The sequence below is a fragment of the Dipteris shenzhenensis genome, chromosome 6 (genome assembly GCF_047967505.1).
Source record: "Dipteris shenzhenensis isolate YYH24624 ecotype China chromosome 6, Dip_SZ_1.0, whole genome shotgun sequence".
NCBI lineage: Eukaryota > Viridiplantae > Streptophyta > Polypodiopsida > Gleicheniales > Dipteridaceae > Dipteris > Dipteris shenzhenensis.
This window is the reverse complement of record NC_141601.1, coordinates 40,289,317-40,306,250: the sequence shown is the minus strand read 5'-3', so window position 1 is coordinate 40,306,250 and position 16,934 is coordinate 40,289,317. Positions and strand designations below refer to the sequence as shown.

At 40.7% G+C, this 16,934-nt stretch overlaps 1 long non-coding RNA gene across 1 annotated transcript in view; it reads left to right on the top strand.

The window, feature by feature from the left end:
- Positions 1-5,116: 5,116 nt before the first annotated feature.
- LOC147901169 (uncharacterized) overlaps positions 5,117-16,934 on the top strand; it is a 44,163-nt gene continuing 32,345 nt past the window's right edge. The window contains exon 1 of the long non-coding RNA XR_015541221.1: positions 5,117-5,302. This is a non-coding gene — a long non-coding RNA (uncharacterized LOC147901169). The remainder of the gene's footprint in view (positions 5,303-16,934) is intronic.

The following is a 16,934-nucleotide window of genomic DNA, read 5'->3' as shown; positions in this document are numbered from 1 at the left end:
GATAATGGGCAACCTTGTTTGACTCCAATTGTGCTCATGATCTTGTTTGCCTACCCCATCAAAATCTGGACTCCACCTGATAGCTATTCTATACACCCCATCAAATTCTTGACTCACTTGATACCTACTCATATAGTGCCTAGATTTCCCAAATACTATTTTGACTGTATCCAAGATCAAGTAGGCATTTGAAAATTCAGGCTTGTGGTACAATTTCGAAGGCTTTGCAAATATCTACAAAGCAAGAGGCTGCTACTACTCTTTTTATAAGATGTTAAGTCTGTCTTGGGACAACTCACTACTATTGGTTAAACTCTGATGATCTATGGTCTTAAGTAAGTGCCTAGAGAATGGTATCAGAAGTCTGATGCTTTCATTCGGTCCCAGGGTTTTAGAAAGAGTGAAATTGATCACCGCCTCTACACTAAAAGGGCTAAGGATAATAGCCTGATAAGAAGTAAGCATTGAATTCAAAGATTGGGCAAATTCTAGAGATACTATTTCCCTTGCATCTGGAGTCTATGGTGTCTCGATGGGCTATGGATTTGGTACTCACTCTTGCACTTGAGGGGCCTGCACAGGAAGAGGCTAAGGGGTCTATTGGAAGAGTGGCCAAGAAGCAGCAAAGACAAGGGCCTCATCTTAGTCAAGGGGTGGTCTCTACCCTTGCACCCTTGACTCATTCTCATGCAAGTGGAATGAGGAGCATATTCACCAGTGGGGTGGCATCAATGCAAATTACTGTTGTTCCACCACTTGCACCACCAATCATGGCTAAAAGGGTGATAGTGACAGTGACTCCAATGACCACTGCAATGGGGATTTCCAGAGGTAATCCATTGGTAGGAGGCTCACTTAAAGGTGGTTGGAGCTGCTTTACAGCGTTTAGCAAACGACGACTACGGGTGACTCCTCCAACGGTGGTAACGGTATCCAAGGCAGTGCGGGTGTCGGCACCGAAGGCTTTAACACCAATCTCCAAGTTTGCGATTGCTTCTCCGGTGTCCTCAACCAGGTTTTTTGTTTGGGCACAACCTCTTAATGTCCAATTGTAGTTTTATTCCCACTTGCTCACTCAGCTTGCCTCACAATATGGTGCGGGGGGTGATTCTGCGAGGGTGACCAGTTTGGAAGTAGAATTCACTAAGTTGCGGATGGAGAATGAGACCTTGTGAAGTCATCAGACGAGGGTTTGTTGGCAACTAGAGGACAGGGTGGCAGCTCTTGACGCACAGGTGCAGGTGGCAAAAGCACTCGGAGGCCACTCAGTAGTTGCATTCAGAGTATGTTTTGGGCATTGAGCATGAGTTGTTACACCGATGTACTACCGATGCACTAGCTGAGTACTTAAGGGCTTTTTCGAGGAATGTCAATGTCAACATGGAGCAGATGGGCTTGCTCCTAGAGGCTCTTCAAGGGGATGTGCGGGCAGAATGGGATAGACAGATATTCCGCAAACATGCCGGGAGTTGGTTTTGCAACAACACTGACCCAGAATGGATGGAGATGTAGGGGTTGGTGTGGGTTTGGATCCACAAAATGGTCGGCAAGTGTAGATGGGTTCTAGACCAAGGGGCTCTAGTACTTCTTCCAATGGTGGTGGTGCAGATAAGGGGAAAGGGGTTGTTGCAGAGTCTGTGCAGATTGCGAAGGTTTGGCATGCAAAGTATGAAGAGTTGGCGGATGGCATTGTGGAAGCCGTTGTTTGCAATAACAAAAGAGTGGATGTGCTGAAGTGGTTGAGGCGTTCCCTAAAAAGACTTGCATTGGAAAGCATACATTGCAAACTTTCATGAACGGTGTGGTTCATTCGTTTTGCAACTAGATTTTTCTCTGGAGTATGAGGAGATGTGAGCTCTCTCTTGATCCCATGTGTATCACATAAATTTTGAAAGTCATGAGAGATATACTTTCCACCATTATCAGTCCGTAGGCATTTAAGAATTCTACTTGACTGATTTTCAGCCAAAGTCAACCATTTTTTAAATACTCGGAACACATCGCTCTTTCGAGATATAGCATAAGCCCACACTTTCGTAGTTGCATCATCAATGAATGTCACATAGTATCCAGCCTTGCCTAATGACCATGTAGGCATGGGACCACATACACCTAAATGCACCAAATCAAGTCTTTTAAGCTCTTTCTTTCCCCTTCTTTTATGGGCTGATTTAGTTTGCTTCCCATAGAGACCATCTCACAAAATTCAAAGTCAGAAAAACTCAAATGCGATACATAACCCAAATAGCATAAGAGTTTCATTCCATTCTAGCTCATGTGCCCCAACTTGCAATGCCACAAAGAAGTACTTGGCTACTTGGTTATTGCAACAACATGATCAGACATCCCTGATACATGTAAGGGATACAAAATCCCATACTTGGCACCCCTGGCCAAAACATAGAGCCCTTTTAAATTTTCCAACTCTGAAAGCCAAAAGTGGTTTGAAAACAAGCATCATCTAGCTGACCCACTGAAATGAGACTCTTGGTCAACTTAGGAACATGTCTCACATTTTTCAAAACAAATGCAGACCCATTTGCAAAAGAATACTTTATGTCACCTACTCCCACTATGTCACATGCATAGTTATTTCCAAGATGCACCGCACCCAAATTTGCATTCTTTTTCATTTTGCTCGTGTTTCAGCATGTAGCAATCCTTTTTCATGTGGCCCTTCTTGCCACAATGGTAACACTCAATGTTCCATGCCCTGGATTTGCTACGAGACTTCCCTCTTTCTTGGGACTTCCCTCTAAACTGTGATCTGCCCCTTTGCACATTTAAGGCTGCATCCTGCTTGTTGCCATCCATAGACTTCTGTCTAATCTCCTTGGCCAACAAGCTACCCACAACATCATCAAACTTTAGTACTCCACCAGGTGTAGAGTTATTGACATTTGTATGGAAGGTATCCCATGAGGATGGCAATGATCACAATAAGAATATTGCCTTAGTCTCCGCATCAAATTCATCTTCTGAGCCTGAAGCTAGTTGAAAATAATATTGAATTCATTCAAGTGAGAAGCAATGGAGACCCTTTCCTTCATCTACAGCTCAAACAACCTCTTCATGAGGCAACCTTTATTAGAGGTAGTTTCCTTCTCATAAGTGGCACATAATTTCTTCCACAAATTCCTTCTAATACCAATTGAGAGGCAATTTTCTTCTCATAAGTGGCACATAATTCCTTCTGATACCAATTGAGAGATCTCAACAACGGAAGCGCAAAGGAAGAAGGTGAGAGAAAGGGAGAGCGACACAAGTTTTGGTGGGTGCAGAACACCCTAATCTTCTATGTCATCCAATATATATATGTGTTTGAGTATTGTACATAATCGGGGTTAAGGTATAATGGCCTTTAACCCCCATAAACAACACCTCTTGTGCCATAGCTGCTGCAAAAGTGCACGATGCTCTACCATCCCATTTAGAAATGATTCCACAACCATTTGCGTAGTTGAGTGCTAAACCAACATTGCAAGCAAATTTGGAACTAATATTATCGTTTTGTTTGATTGCTTTTCCCACTAGTTGACATTCTTTGGATTTATCTCTTATCATACATTGATCCTCTATAGTACTTTTTTGTCATTTATCCTTGGGCAGTGACTTCTTGCTGAGGTGTGGAGCATAACACAATGTATCATTCCTTTATTACTTGAAAAGTTATGGGAAAGTATTTCTTCTCCTTGAAATATGATCCATAAAAATTGTTCCTTTTCTTGGAATTAGATTTGGTGTATCGTCTACATGATGGATTACATTCTTGGATCCTTGTTATGATTTTATCTAAGCAAACCACTCTTTATGATGATTGGTCATGGGCACTGATGAACCACTATCAACGTACCAAGGCTCTTCACTGCTGCTATCAAATTTTGCATTATTAACATGATAAGAACTTTTGTCTTGAGCTTATTATTTTTTAGTGTATTCTTTTGTACTTTTTAGTCACAATCTATATGCTCTATCCATTGTTATTGCCATCGTTTTGATCTTTATGATTTATATAAGCCTGTGACTATGTCAGACATGATAGTCACCTTTTTCCTCTAGTTCCTTGGTTGTTGGTGTATTTCCCTCATTGATTATATTATTATTATTCATGTATTCCCTTTCATAATGCCTAAATTTAAGAAAAACATTGCATTAGAATAGCATCAAATCTTTGATAAATTTTTATTTCTTGAGAAGTTTTCGTTGCCTTGGAAATTTATTTTATGTGATGAGTTGCCACTATTTTAGTAATTTTTTATGCTTGACCTTTTGATGTTGCTAGATTATATCTATGATGTAGGGATTGACATATGATCTTCACCTAGCTTTTGTTGTTTGTGATGCAACTGACTGCCTTGACTTCTATTTTGTTGTTATTATGGATTCTTCTATTGTTGTTGTCCACCACCTATACTAGGATCACCTTATTTTGCCTCTACCTCTACTTGATGTTGCAAATGCTATGTTCACTTGATCCTTTTAACTTGACTTGCTTGGAGCTTACTTGAGTTCTCATCTCGTTATTTAACAAGACTTATTGTAGTTCTTTGAGTATTGACCCCTATTTTTGAATGGCTATAAGTTTTATTGGATTCTCATTAACTTCACAAGTCATTGAAAGCAAATTCAGTGAATTTATAGATTATCGTTTAGTTAAAATTTGATTGATGATAATTGACTCTTAGCACATGTGCATGCCTAATTCCATTGCCATGCCAAAAGCTTTGATTGATTTGAGTTTTTAGTGTCAAGATCTTGAAAGTATTCTTTGACACATACAACATCGCAAAGAGGCCCCATGTTTCATTGGGTGCTTTGACTATCTTGAGTTATCCAAGCATTACATCTTGCACATTTTTGTCGTGTCAAATGTAGGCATAGTTATCCTTTTTGTCTCAATCTACTCATTATTTTATCATGGTAGGGTTGGAATGAAACTATCAACATATTCCCCTTTGTCTTAAAGAACAATAATTTTTAATATCCATGATATCCCTAGTGCCTTTTATTTGAGTTTCAAATTTTGATATTTCAATAAATTGTCCACATATTGGAGTTGCCTCATGAAAATGGTTTAAAACTTAAGAGTGATGCATGGTCGTAGATAGAACTCTTGCAAATCAATGTTGTGTACGTTATTGATAAAAGTTTTTGACGTATATTGATATGTTTATAATCTGGATATATCATAGGTGTTAATGTATAAGACTTTGCGTATCTTAGTTTCATCACTTGGAATGTCTTTGGAAACGATCAGCACAGTTGCTGTCACTTGGTAGCTGCAGGCCGTGCTTGGAGACAGGTTGGCTACCCACTATTCGTTTGAGCTTTTGTATCGTAGTTGTTTTCTTGATTCATGTTATCCTAGATATTGGTGATGGCTTATTTCAAAATGCCATTTGGGTCCGTCAGAAATCCTATCATGCGGGTCAAGGCTCGTTTTGAACAAGCATGCATGCAATTTGGGATCGTAACGAAATCTCGTGTACGATTTTTGGGATACTTTCAAAAAGTCTGGGCAACATTTACACTCTTATGAGGAGATGAAGATTATATGACAATGCATGTTATTAAGATTCATCCTATGACAGTAAATTAACGAGAAAATTTATAGGACACTTTTACGTACCGCGAATTGAACCTAAATGATCTGAACCCTGCCTCGATTGAGTCACAAGTTTGGAGAGCTTATGGAAGGGACGTTGCGCTTCCAGCTGCCATAAGCTTCACAGGATTTCCAGCATGCCGTAACACACAGACAAGCCTGAAGAGCCACATCAACTGCAGGGCAGTTTGATTTCAGTCGGAAAAATATATTGCAGCATGTTCAGATAAACTCTCTACATGCTCCACGTCAAAGGACCTCTCCATTTATTCAGACAACTGAGAAGCACCTCCTCTTCTATTCCAACATAGAGCGGTCTTTACCGAGGCCTCTTGATGCATCCACAAGGAGCGTGCCTAGGTGGCTCAATTGGAGTATCATCTATGAATGCTTCCCTTCTACCCTCTATTGAGTAGTCCAGAGCGCCCTGATGGCAGACCACATTACATTTAGCAAGACTACCTGTGAGAATGTTTTTTTTAAAGGCAACAACCTCTAGAAACAGGGAGCTTATAGAATAGTGACGATTTGGATCTGTTATCTGCATGAGAAACTGAGCCGGAGGAATTGTATGTAGTTATGGGTGTAAGAATATTCTGTCTGAGAGCAAGGAATATGACATGTGGACTGTTGCAGGCTTATGCTCTGTTACCCTTCCCAAGCTAGAGTGAGGACCTTGGTTGCACAGGATTTTGAAATAGAAAGATCTCTGAAATTGTTAATTATGACTTAAGGACTTACTCAATTGGGTCCTTGCTGTGGCTTATGACATGGCTGTATGACACTATAGGCAGCCATGACTACATCTTATCATCGACTAGTAGAGTCAGCCAAGTAAGCCACAGGAGCAGGCCCAGAGTACCAGGAAGTGTGAAGGTTGAAGTGGTTGGTAGCTGGAGAGGCTGCCAACATAGTGCAGTAGATCAACTCAGGCAGCTTGACTGGCTTAATTGTGCCATTTAGGCCACTAGGTCTCCCATTCTCGTTTTGTAATGGACAGTAGACAAGAAAACATGGACAAACCAATAGACAGCAAAGCTCGAACTGCAAGTGCCTAGAAAAAAGAGAAAATCTAATGGGTATGGTTTAGATATATAACGATGAAGGCAAAGGAGATGTGTTCGGACCATCAGAAGTGGCTCAAGGGCAGAATAAGGCTCAGACTTGGGCTAAAGCCCTTGATTGAGAACTGTTGAAAGATGTTGCGGAGCAAATGAATGTACAAGAGGGAGAAGACATTTGGCTTTCATTGATAAAGCTCTCACAAAGCTCTCTCAATTCGAGAGGGATTGCATGTACGCGAGTGTGTGAAAAAATGCACACAAGACTCACAAGCTTTGACCTAACTAGATTTTGATTTTTTTTCTGACCCATTACAAAGATAGGTTGCCTTAGCTGAGCTGAACTGATGTTAGAATTTAGAGAATTGACATAGCGTTAACTTGTCACAGCCTACACTGTTAAAACGTCTTCCCATTTGTAAAAATATCAACAGCCTGCTGATGTGTGATGTGAAGAATGAGATCCACTTCCAGTCTTCCCATCTGTTCCCTATGAAATGGAACTGCACTTCAATATGCTTGGTCCTGTCATGAAACATATGAATTTTTGCAAAATACTCTCACAAAACATAGCTATACTTTATGTCTGTGAAACAGAACCTGCTCTACTTTGGCAAACTCTAACTATTTCAGACTAGATAGACATTCGTAGACTAGTTCTTAATTCCCTGAGCAGAAGTGAGTTAATTCAGACAGGAAGTACTTGCCTAGGCTAGAGTATTTCCATTTATTGCAGGGCATACATTCTTGAAGTGAACAGGGAGGTAACTCTTAGAGTTGGGCAAGTTATGTGACAAGATGTGTTCAAGCTAAGGACGAAGACCTTTGTCATCTCCAGTGATTTGTGATGTAGGTCCACTCCCGAAGGGTGGAGAACTCCCTGATGACATGCCAGACTCTCAGATGATGGATGAGGAATCATACCTAGTAGGGGCTGATGAAGTGGAGCTACATGTGCTTGAGTATGATGATGAAGACGAAGACGAGAGCTTGTATGCGTCAAAGGCTCAGTTTGAAGAGGATACAACTGTACCACGTTTGTTTTTATTGAAAATTTTGATCCTTCTCTGTCACATATTGCTTATGATGCAAGCTGTATGCATGAATACCAGGCAGAAGTCTATAAAGCTGTGTCAGAGACAACAATCCTTGAAGAGGAGGCAAATCTCGATGGACCTGTTGTCAAGGAAGCCATATGTATGATGTGGATGTGAATGATGATGATGAAGAGGAAAAGTAGATGACCTACATTGCCAAACAGGAAGAAGACCATTCATTTACGGATGATAAATTGCAAGACGGAGAGGGGGGGTGCTTGGGATCAGTGCATGCAGATGGTGCATGAAGGAGAGTCTAAAATGACGGATTTCCAGTATTAAAATTTCACAGTCCAAGCTGAACTAAGGGGTGCTGAAACTGGACCAGAAACCCTAAAACGAATCTGTATTCAGCTTTGAAACCCTAAAAACGAATCACTGTTGGTAGAAATGCAGCCTGGATCTTCGATTTGCACCAGATAATAACCAAGGTAGATTTTGAATTTCATAGCAGATAAAAGGGTAAAACAGCAAGCAGATTTCTTCTAGGAATCAGAACGAACTGAGAGAGGGAGAGAAAGAACAGAGAGATTGCTACTTCCACGTAATATTTTTGCAATATTTCACAAGAACTTCGCGATAGAAACTGAAGAACACAAACTGAAATCTGAAAATTGCAGCACTTATTTCAAAGATTCTTCGCGATAGAACAGAGGGGGAGAAGGAGACGCAGCACGCGCAACACTAAGGCTCAGAAATAAGGGCTGGTGGACCCCCCAAAGGTCTTTATTGCAATAGAATAATACTTTGTACAACTGGCTCTGAAAAGAGCATGAAGCTGAGTACAACTCTTGAATGAATCTGAGACGCTTGGGGCCTTTCTTTTATAGACTAGGCCTAGCATAAAGCTAGGGCCTGCTTTCTAAAGGCTACTTTTATATAAAAGCCAAAATTTTTAGGCTTCTTTTTAAATTTGGTGCTTTTGGTGCCTTTTTTATCTTGTGTGTCCTCCTTTTAAAGAGGCGCCCCCTTGTTCATTCTTTTAGGCCTCGTGGGACTTGCTTTTTTGTGCTTTTCTCCCACTATTGGGGCCTTTTTGCACTCTCGTAGGTCCTACACATTGCACAAACAAGTTTCAACACTTTAACCCATTAGAGGTTAGCGAAACGCATGCATTCCTAGTTCTTGGACTAATCCTAGTCCCTTGTGGGCATCCCCACAGTTCTTTGCTACTAATTGCAAAGCAAAAGTAAAACAAAGCTTATTCTAGTTAACCAAAGTCAACTTTCTCGACCATCGTCAATGCAATAAAGATTCCTCTTTATGTCTTGGGAGAAGTACAAATTTGGTGACATTCCCTCAGCTTCTAATCAGTTGTCCTCAACTAAAAAGATTCTTGATACAGCTGTAAAACTTGAGGATACCTCCTCTCTTGACATCAATTGCCTAATAGTTCTGGTACTTAAACTTGCCTTTGGGTGTTTTTCTTCTGTGCAGGGTACACAGTCTGTTTGCTAGAGGATCTCCTCCATCTCTTCCATCTAAAGTGGATCTTGGAATCTGGTAACTTCCTTTTGTTGACTTAGATCGGTCTTGTGGCATTGTCTGCTTCTTTTGGCCGACTAGCCTTCTAGGGCACTAGGCAGCCACACGGCCCTCTTTCTGCATCTAAAACACTTGCTTTTTGCACTCTTGCTCTTTAAGAGCATTGGGCAGCCATAGGCCCTTCTTTTCCTGCTGTTTTTCTTGGCGTTTCCAGCACCGGGCAGCCATAGGCCCTTCTTCCTTCTTTTTCTTGGCATTTCTTGCTCTTTAAGAGCACTAGGCAGCCATAGGTCCTTCTTTCCGATTCTAGGATTGATTATTCCATCCAGGCATTTTCCATGCCACTGCTATGTAATAATACTCTTGCATTCTAAGGAATGTCAACTCGCTAAGACCTCTGAGAGCTCCCAAGTGGAAAGAGTACCCTATGCTGTCAGCTATATGTAACCCTGAACCCTGCAAAGCTAAAGGCAGTCAGCTTTGGATCTCAATATGGATAGCCTTTGAAGGAATTAAAAGCCATATTGTCTTTCTGGCAAAGGAGCTTTTATGACATTAGACTCAATTTGGGTCTTTGTTATCTTCAAGGAAGCGGTTCTTTCTGATGAAGACATTGCTAAGGCTGCCCTACTCTTCAAAAAGGGACTGCAATGCTGGGGTCAGCTTTGGAACAGAGTTGAACTAAGATGGAAATCCTGGAGTGAGATTAGGAGAGAGTTCAGATTAAATAACCAAAGCCAGATACTTGTCTTGAATAGAATTCAACTCTGGAAGGGCAGTTAACAATGGAAAGGTGGGATCTTTCTTGGTCTATTGTAGAGAGTTCAGCTGGGTGGAGAGTACCCTTTTCTTTCCTATCCCCACTCCAAGCAGGGACATTGAAGATCTTTGCATGGTCCTTAATACTAGGTGGAAACAACAGGACTCTAAGGGCAAATGGAAATTCAGGTTCTGCTCCATTTGATCAATCTCAGTCCTTGACAAAATGTCTGCCTTGCTTTGGCTAATAATGCATAAAGCTGTGTGGACTAACAATAGAGGATTGAGGATTGGAAAGGAAAATGGAAAATGCATGAGGTGTCCCTCTACAAATGAAGATATTTTCCATGTCTTTGTTGTCTGTCCTTTTGCTCAAAGGTGTGGAAAATAGTTCAAGTTAAGACAGGGGAACCAATAAATTGGAAAGCCATTTTACTAGGAGACTCTACAAGGACAAAACATGAATTATGGACACCTATCAGAGCACATGCACTTTGGTTTATTTGGATAACCAGAAACAATTTTTAGTTTAATCAAATTGTGTTGCATGTTGACTTGCATTTTATCAATTAGCTGAACAGGACCATAGGAAAATTACAGAGATGATAAACTAGTTCAGAACTAAGGCTGTCTTCTTTAATGCTGATCTCCAAGACCATACTCAAAGCTGTTTTGGGATTGACAACACCACACCCTTTGAAATCCCCTATGAGATTACTGATTTTCTTAAACAGGTCCCCCCTCCAATTGTAAAGAAGGAGCCAGTGTCACCCTGTGAAGTCCAGGCTGCTGCCATAGATGACTTTGACAACTCTGGTGATTTAGAGAACTTCAACTACTCTGACTACTTTAATGATGATGACACAGATGATACAAATGATTCATATGTTCCTCTCTTTTAATTCTGTTGCTACTGCTATGACAACTTTAGAAGCTCTTAAGCTCATGAGTATCTGTCAGAAATGGTTTGTTAAAGAAACTTCTCCCCATGGGGGCTGGCTGTTCTATGCCAAAGAACATGTAATGTGAATATTTATGAAGATGATATAATATAATACAAACTTTTTTTCGCAAAAAATAAAAATAAAAAATATTCTCGATCATATCAATATTCTTGGTCCAAATTTCCACCTGAGTCCTTTCGATCTGGTGCCATTCTCGATCATATTAATATTCTTTGTCTAAATTCCTTGGAATGACAAAGCTCTTGACATCTCTGTTTCTAAGAAGCAACATAATGTCTAATTCAAGAAAACAGTTCACTTGTCTCCTTGTATTGCCATACAAGGCAAACTTCGTAAGGCAAACTTTATCAAGATAAAAGAGATACTTAGCCTTAATTTAAATTGTTTCTTGGATTCTTCCCATATCCTCTTTCTTTGAGAATCCACTCAAATCTTTTTGAATGAAGTGATAAACATCATACCGATATTCGTCTAAGTATTATAAACCTCAACTTGGAAGTTCCTTTGGAAAGAACTGTGCATTGGAGAATGTTTGCCATTCTATTCATTGATCTGGTGCTTCCTTATACATAAAATATCTTCCTACCAAACACTTACTGTACTAGGTAGACATAAACTCGGAGGGTTCTTAAACTTTCCAAAAGGACATAAAACTGACAGATGAACTGTAACATGGTGTCATTTTGGCCATAATAATCCATGAGAAACCATAATAGTTCTTGTATAGAACAAATCCCAGTGGATACTATCAAATAATAAGAATCTTGAAGAAAATACTGGGTCAATAATGACCATAAAATGCTGCCATATTTAGGGCTGATTCTTGAGCATGTCATGCTCCATAACAAGAAAACAACAAAACTGAATATCATAACTGAAACTGCTCTGAAACTGAGATAATATAATATGAAACTGAAATACTTGGTCAATAATGAGCACATGGAATCCTGCCATAAAGGATCGGATACTTGATCATCTCATCCTCCATAAGAACACAACTGATTATCATGACTAGTTATCATAACTCAATTCCCTAATTGAAGAGCATAAAATCAGGCGCATGACTATTAACTTGCCAACTTTGAACATACTACCCTCAAATAGGGTATGATCTTGAATCTAACTCTTCAATTCATAAACGTAGTCTCTGACACTTATCCTCTTTGGCATAAGCTGCTCAAACTCATAAACTGGATATAATAACTTTGAGATTCTTTTGTTGTGGCACTATGTATACATAAGTTTGATGAGACCACACAAATAGTCCATAGCCCTTGACCACATAGGTCTCAGAAAACTAGTTCCATAATAGAGACTATATCACTTGTGTACAATAACTTGGAATCCTCCAAAATTGAAATATAACTCGGAATAACTAGCTTGTTCCATCAAGGAATACTTTAGGACCACATATGTATGTATAACCAATCTTGTGTGCTTGGCTTTTGATTCGTGAAGCAAGCAAGGGAACAACATACTTCTTTCCTTGTAATAAGATACAAGGGTTAGATCTTTAAATAAAGATAAATCAAACTTCATAATCATGAAAGAAATACTTAGCTTTAGATGTCCCATAGCACCTCTGAAAGCACTTTGTCGAATGACAAGCTTTCACTAAGAAGTGGGTCTTTCTTGCTTTTGCCAATTCAGCCAATAATTCTCGATAGGAATCCTCATCCTGGGACCTTTCCCCCTTCATCTCGCAATCTTTCTTAAGTGCTTGTATTGTGAGGGATGAGAGGCTATGTCCATGATGAGAAAAAGGAAATAGCAACTACTGCTTTTACTACTTTTACTGGTTTTTTTAATGCCGCTTTGGAGAAAAGAAGGCCGCATGTGCACAAAAAGCAGATGCTTTCGGTGCTTTTTGGGAGAAGCAAATGCTTTTTGTAAAAAGCAAGTGCTTTTGCTGAGAGAATTCTGAGCAAGAGATGGGAAGCACGTCACTAAAGATGACAACAGGATGAACACCTTTTTAACTTGATACATCACAGAGAAGAGAAGAAAACAGCCCAAGAGATAGGGCGATAGAGAGAGAAGAGACGTCTAGCCAAGATGAATTTGTGCCTACGACTGTAAGATGCACCTTAGCTCCCAGTGACGCAACGAAGCTTCTCGAGCACAATTGGTCTGCCTCACCTTGATTAACAGCTGCGTGCTAGCCTTCGACCATTTCCACCAAGGAAAGTGAACTTCCTATGCTCTAATACCATTAAAACCGGACCAGAAACCCTAAAACGAATCTGTATTCAGCTTTGAAACCCTAAAAAGGAATCACTGCTGGTAGAAACACAGCCTGGATCTTCGATTTGCAGCAGATAATAACCAAGTTAGATTTTGAATTTCATAGATATTAGGGGAAAACAGCATCTATTTGCTTCATCTGACAAGGAGCAGCAACAAATTTCTTCTAGGAATCAAAACGAACTGAGAGAGGGGGAGAACGAACAAAGATTGCTACTTCCACGTAATCTTTTTGCAATATTTCACAAGAACTTAGCGATAGAAATTGAAGAACACAAACTGAAATCTGAAAATCAGAATTGCAGCACTTATCTCAAAGATTCTTCGCGATAGAATAGAGGGAGAGAAGAAGGAGACGCAGCACATGCAACACTAGGGCCCAAAAATAAGGGTGAAACCCCCCGAAGGTCTTTATTGCAATAGAATAATACTTTGTATTACTGGCTCTGAAAAGAGTGTGAAGTTGAGTACAACCCTTGAATGAATCTAGGAGGGATGGGGCCTTTCTTTTATAGAGTAGGCCTAGCAAAAAGCTAGGGCTTGCTTTCTAAAAGCTACTTTTACATAAAAGCCAAACTTTTTAATCTTTTCTTTTTAATCTGGTGCTTTTGGTGCCTTTTTTATCTCGTGGGTCCTCCTTTTAAAGAGGCGCCCCTTGTCATGCTTTTAGGCCTCGTGGGACCTATTGTTTTGCGCATTTCTCCCCACTCTTTGGTCCTTTTTGCACTCTCATAGGCCCTACACATTGCACAAACAAGTTCCAACACTTTAACCCATTAGAGGTTAGTAAAATGCATGCATTCTTGGACTAATCCTAGTCCCTTGTGGGCATCCCCACAGTTCTATTTTACTAATTGCAAAGCAAAAGTAAAACAAAGCTTATTCTAGTTAACCAAAGTCAACTTTCTTGACCATCGTCAATGCAATAAAGATTCCTCTTTATGTCTTGGGAGAAGTACCAATTTGGTGACAGGGTGGGCATGCATGAGATCAAGTCTGCAATGATGAAGATGTGTTGTCATTGCAAGGAGATGATGAGGATGATATTGCTGAGGTGCAAGGAGACAACAAAGCCTTCTTTGAGTATGAGGAGGATGTGCTTGATGCACACTTGCAGGTGATTGCTAATCAATAAGAATGGGTTCCCTGATGCTGTAAGTGCAGATAAGAATTCGGCTTTGACCAGGCCAGTGGATGTAGATGTTACGTGGGATTCCTTTACAGAAGGGGAGTTGGATGGTAATGAGTCATTTTTGCAGTGGTGATCTGGGGATCATGGTGCAAATCTTGTACAGCATGCAGTTTGCAGGTATCAGCGTTTGGACATTGATGAGGTGCACATTGATGGAGACAAGAGTGGCCTTTTCATCGAGCCAAGGTGTGGTCATCAAATTGCTGTGCATTGTGGTCTGGCTGATAGCATGCAGGCTTGACATGTGATAATGGGATATAGTTATGAAAATAGGAGGTGGACGCATAGCTGCCAGGATCGGGCTGTTCAAGGAGATGAATCCTGATTGGAGATGGTTTGTGTGGGCTGAGCTGAAGAAAAGCTAGCAGCTTTTGGGATAGGAGGATCTGGTGTTTTCCATAGTGTGTCATGACGTTGTTTTCTCTCGTGTGTATTGTGAATGAACTGCAGGCTGCATTGATTTGCAGATTGACTCACTGAAGGTGATCGTGAGGGATCCTCACGGATTGCAACCAGGCTGATATGCTGCTCCTCCGATACCTGAGACAGGGATTTGGAGTTGCACCTCGTCGCATAGGTGACTATGAAGATAATAAGAACAAGAAGATGAAGAGTTTATGTTGAAGACATTCCAGGCTGCTCCTATTTTGCAGCTGAGATGCCCATGCCTTGTGCTTTGTGCATGAGTCCTAGATTTGAAGCTATTACTATGGTGTTGTGTTGATGTGAAGAGGAGTCTTTCCTTGACATTCCCCAAAGTAGATGATGTGTTATTTACATGTGCTACCTATTGATTCCATATGTATGAGCAATCTGGCTCCTCTGAGCCTTGTGATTTGTGTTGATAGCTTTGTGTAAGTGGAATGGATGCCTAAGAATGCTTGCACCAAGCAGTAAATGAAGGTTTAATATTAAGCTTCATGGCTATGGGAAAATTGCCAAATGTGTTGGGGTTGTCATTCTGCTATGAGGGAAATGTCCTTTACTATGAAGTTTGTTCGAAAGAATCACTTGGAGCTTCTCTTTCTTGCACATTGGTGAACCGTGAGGCAGCGGTAGAGGGCACCCATGTCTTCCCGATTTCCCATATCAACGCATAGATGTACTTCATTGAAAGGTAATACCAATACTAAGAAGGCTCACAGATTCTAAGCAATACTAAGCAGGCTCACAGACCAATACTAAGCAGGCTCACAGATTCTATGGCCCCTACAAAATTTTAAAGAGAGTAAGTTGACTTGGCCTATCAATTGGACTTGCCTTCCTCAACCAAGATCCACAATGTATTCCATGTGTCCTTGCTTAAAAGGCATGTGGGATCAGATGATCCAGTTGCTAAGAATTATCTCCCATGGATGAATCAGGGCAGATAGAATATATACCTGAAAAGTTTTTGGTACACAGATAAAATCCTCTCAAGTAAAGTCTTGGTGGAATACTACACTAATTGGAAGGGGTTACCAGAGGAGTCATCGTGGCAGCTTGAGAGTATTGTGCAAGAGCTCGCCTATTTGTTGAGCTGAGTTGGATCTCTTTACATCCACATCTGCTTCGGTACGTGTACATCGTCTTCCTACTTGGTTGTTTGATTTGTGTCCATTTTGAGGACGAAATTCTTAAGGGTACTGTACTGTAGTAAGTTTTAGTTTAGTAGTGAGTTAAACAACGGGCCTATTAGTTTATGAGACGGTCACAATAGCTGTAGTCTCTTCTGTATTCTTGTATATATAATAGTTTTAGTGGGTTTTAAAGAGGGCATGGCACATGGCACCCCTGTTCAATAATGCCACCTACAATAAGATGCTGGTCCACTGCCTTAGGCCTATAAAAGGGGCTTCAGCTTACTTGTAGGATCATTCAAGTTCAGTACACTTAACTGTTTGGTTCCTTTCAAGCATTAGCCTTGAATGGCTGCAAATGCAAGGACTGAATCTAGCTTTGGCTAGCGAGCATCATGGGAGTTGCTTGGATCCCATGTTCTCTTCCTAGTAAGAGAGATTTTCCTCATCTTTCTTTCCTATTTTTGGTTTGCCTGCTATCTGGTTTCTCTGGTTTTCCTAACTAGTTAATACTAGCAACTAATGGTAGCAAGTTACTACTAGTTTATAGCAACTAGTGGTAGATGTTCTGTTACAGCGGACAGATGGTTGACAAGTGCAAGGAGTGCTCTGGGTGCTTAGAGCACCTAGAGTAGAGTAGAGCAGCCCACATGCCTACACGTGGCTGTAGCGGGCAGCAGGCAGGTAAAAGAAGACTAGCCACAAAATAGCTGGTGGTAGACGTGGACACCTGGTGTGCATGTGGCAAAGCCCTACGACAGGCATGGCATAGGCGGCACAGACCCCCTTGACTCGAGGTCTAGGAGGAGCTTTCCAAGATGCTACTTAGGAAAGCATGGATGGTCTTAAGAAATGTTTTCTCATATTTTTGAAGACAAATTCTCATTAAGAGGAGGAATAATGTGACTCAATGATGCTGAGTTATGGCTTGGACGTGAGCTTGGTGCCTATCCCTTTAATTGTCATG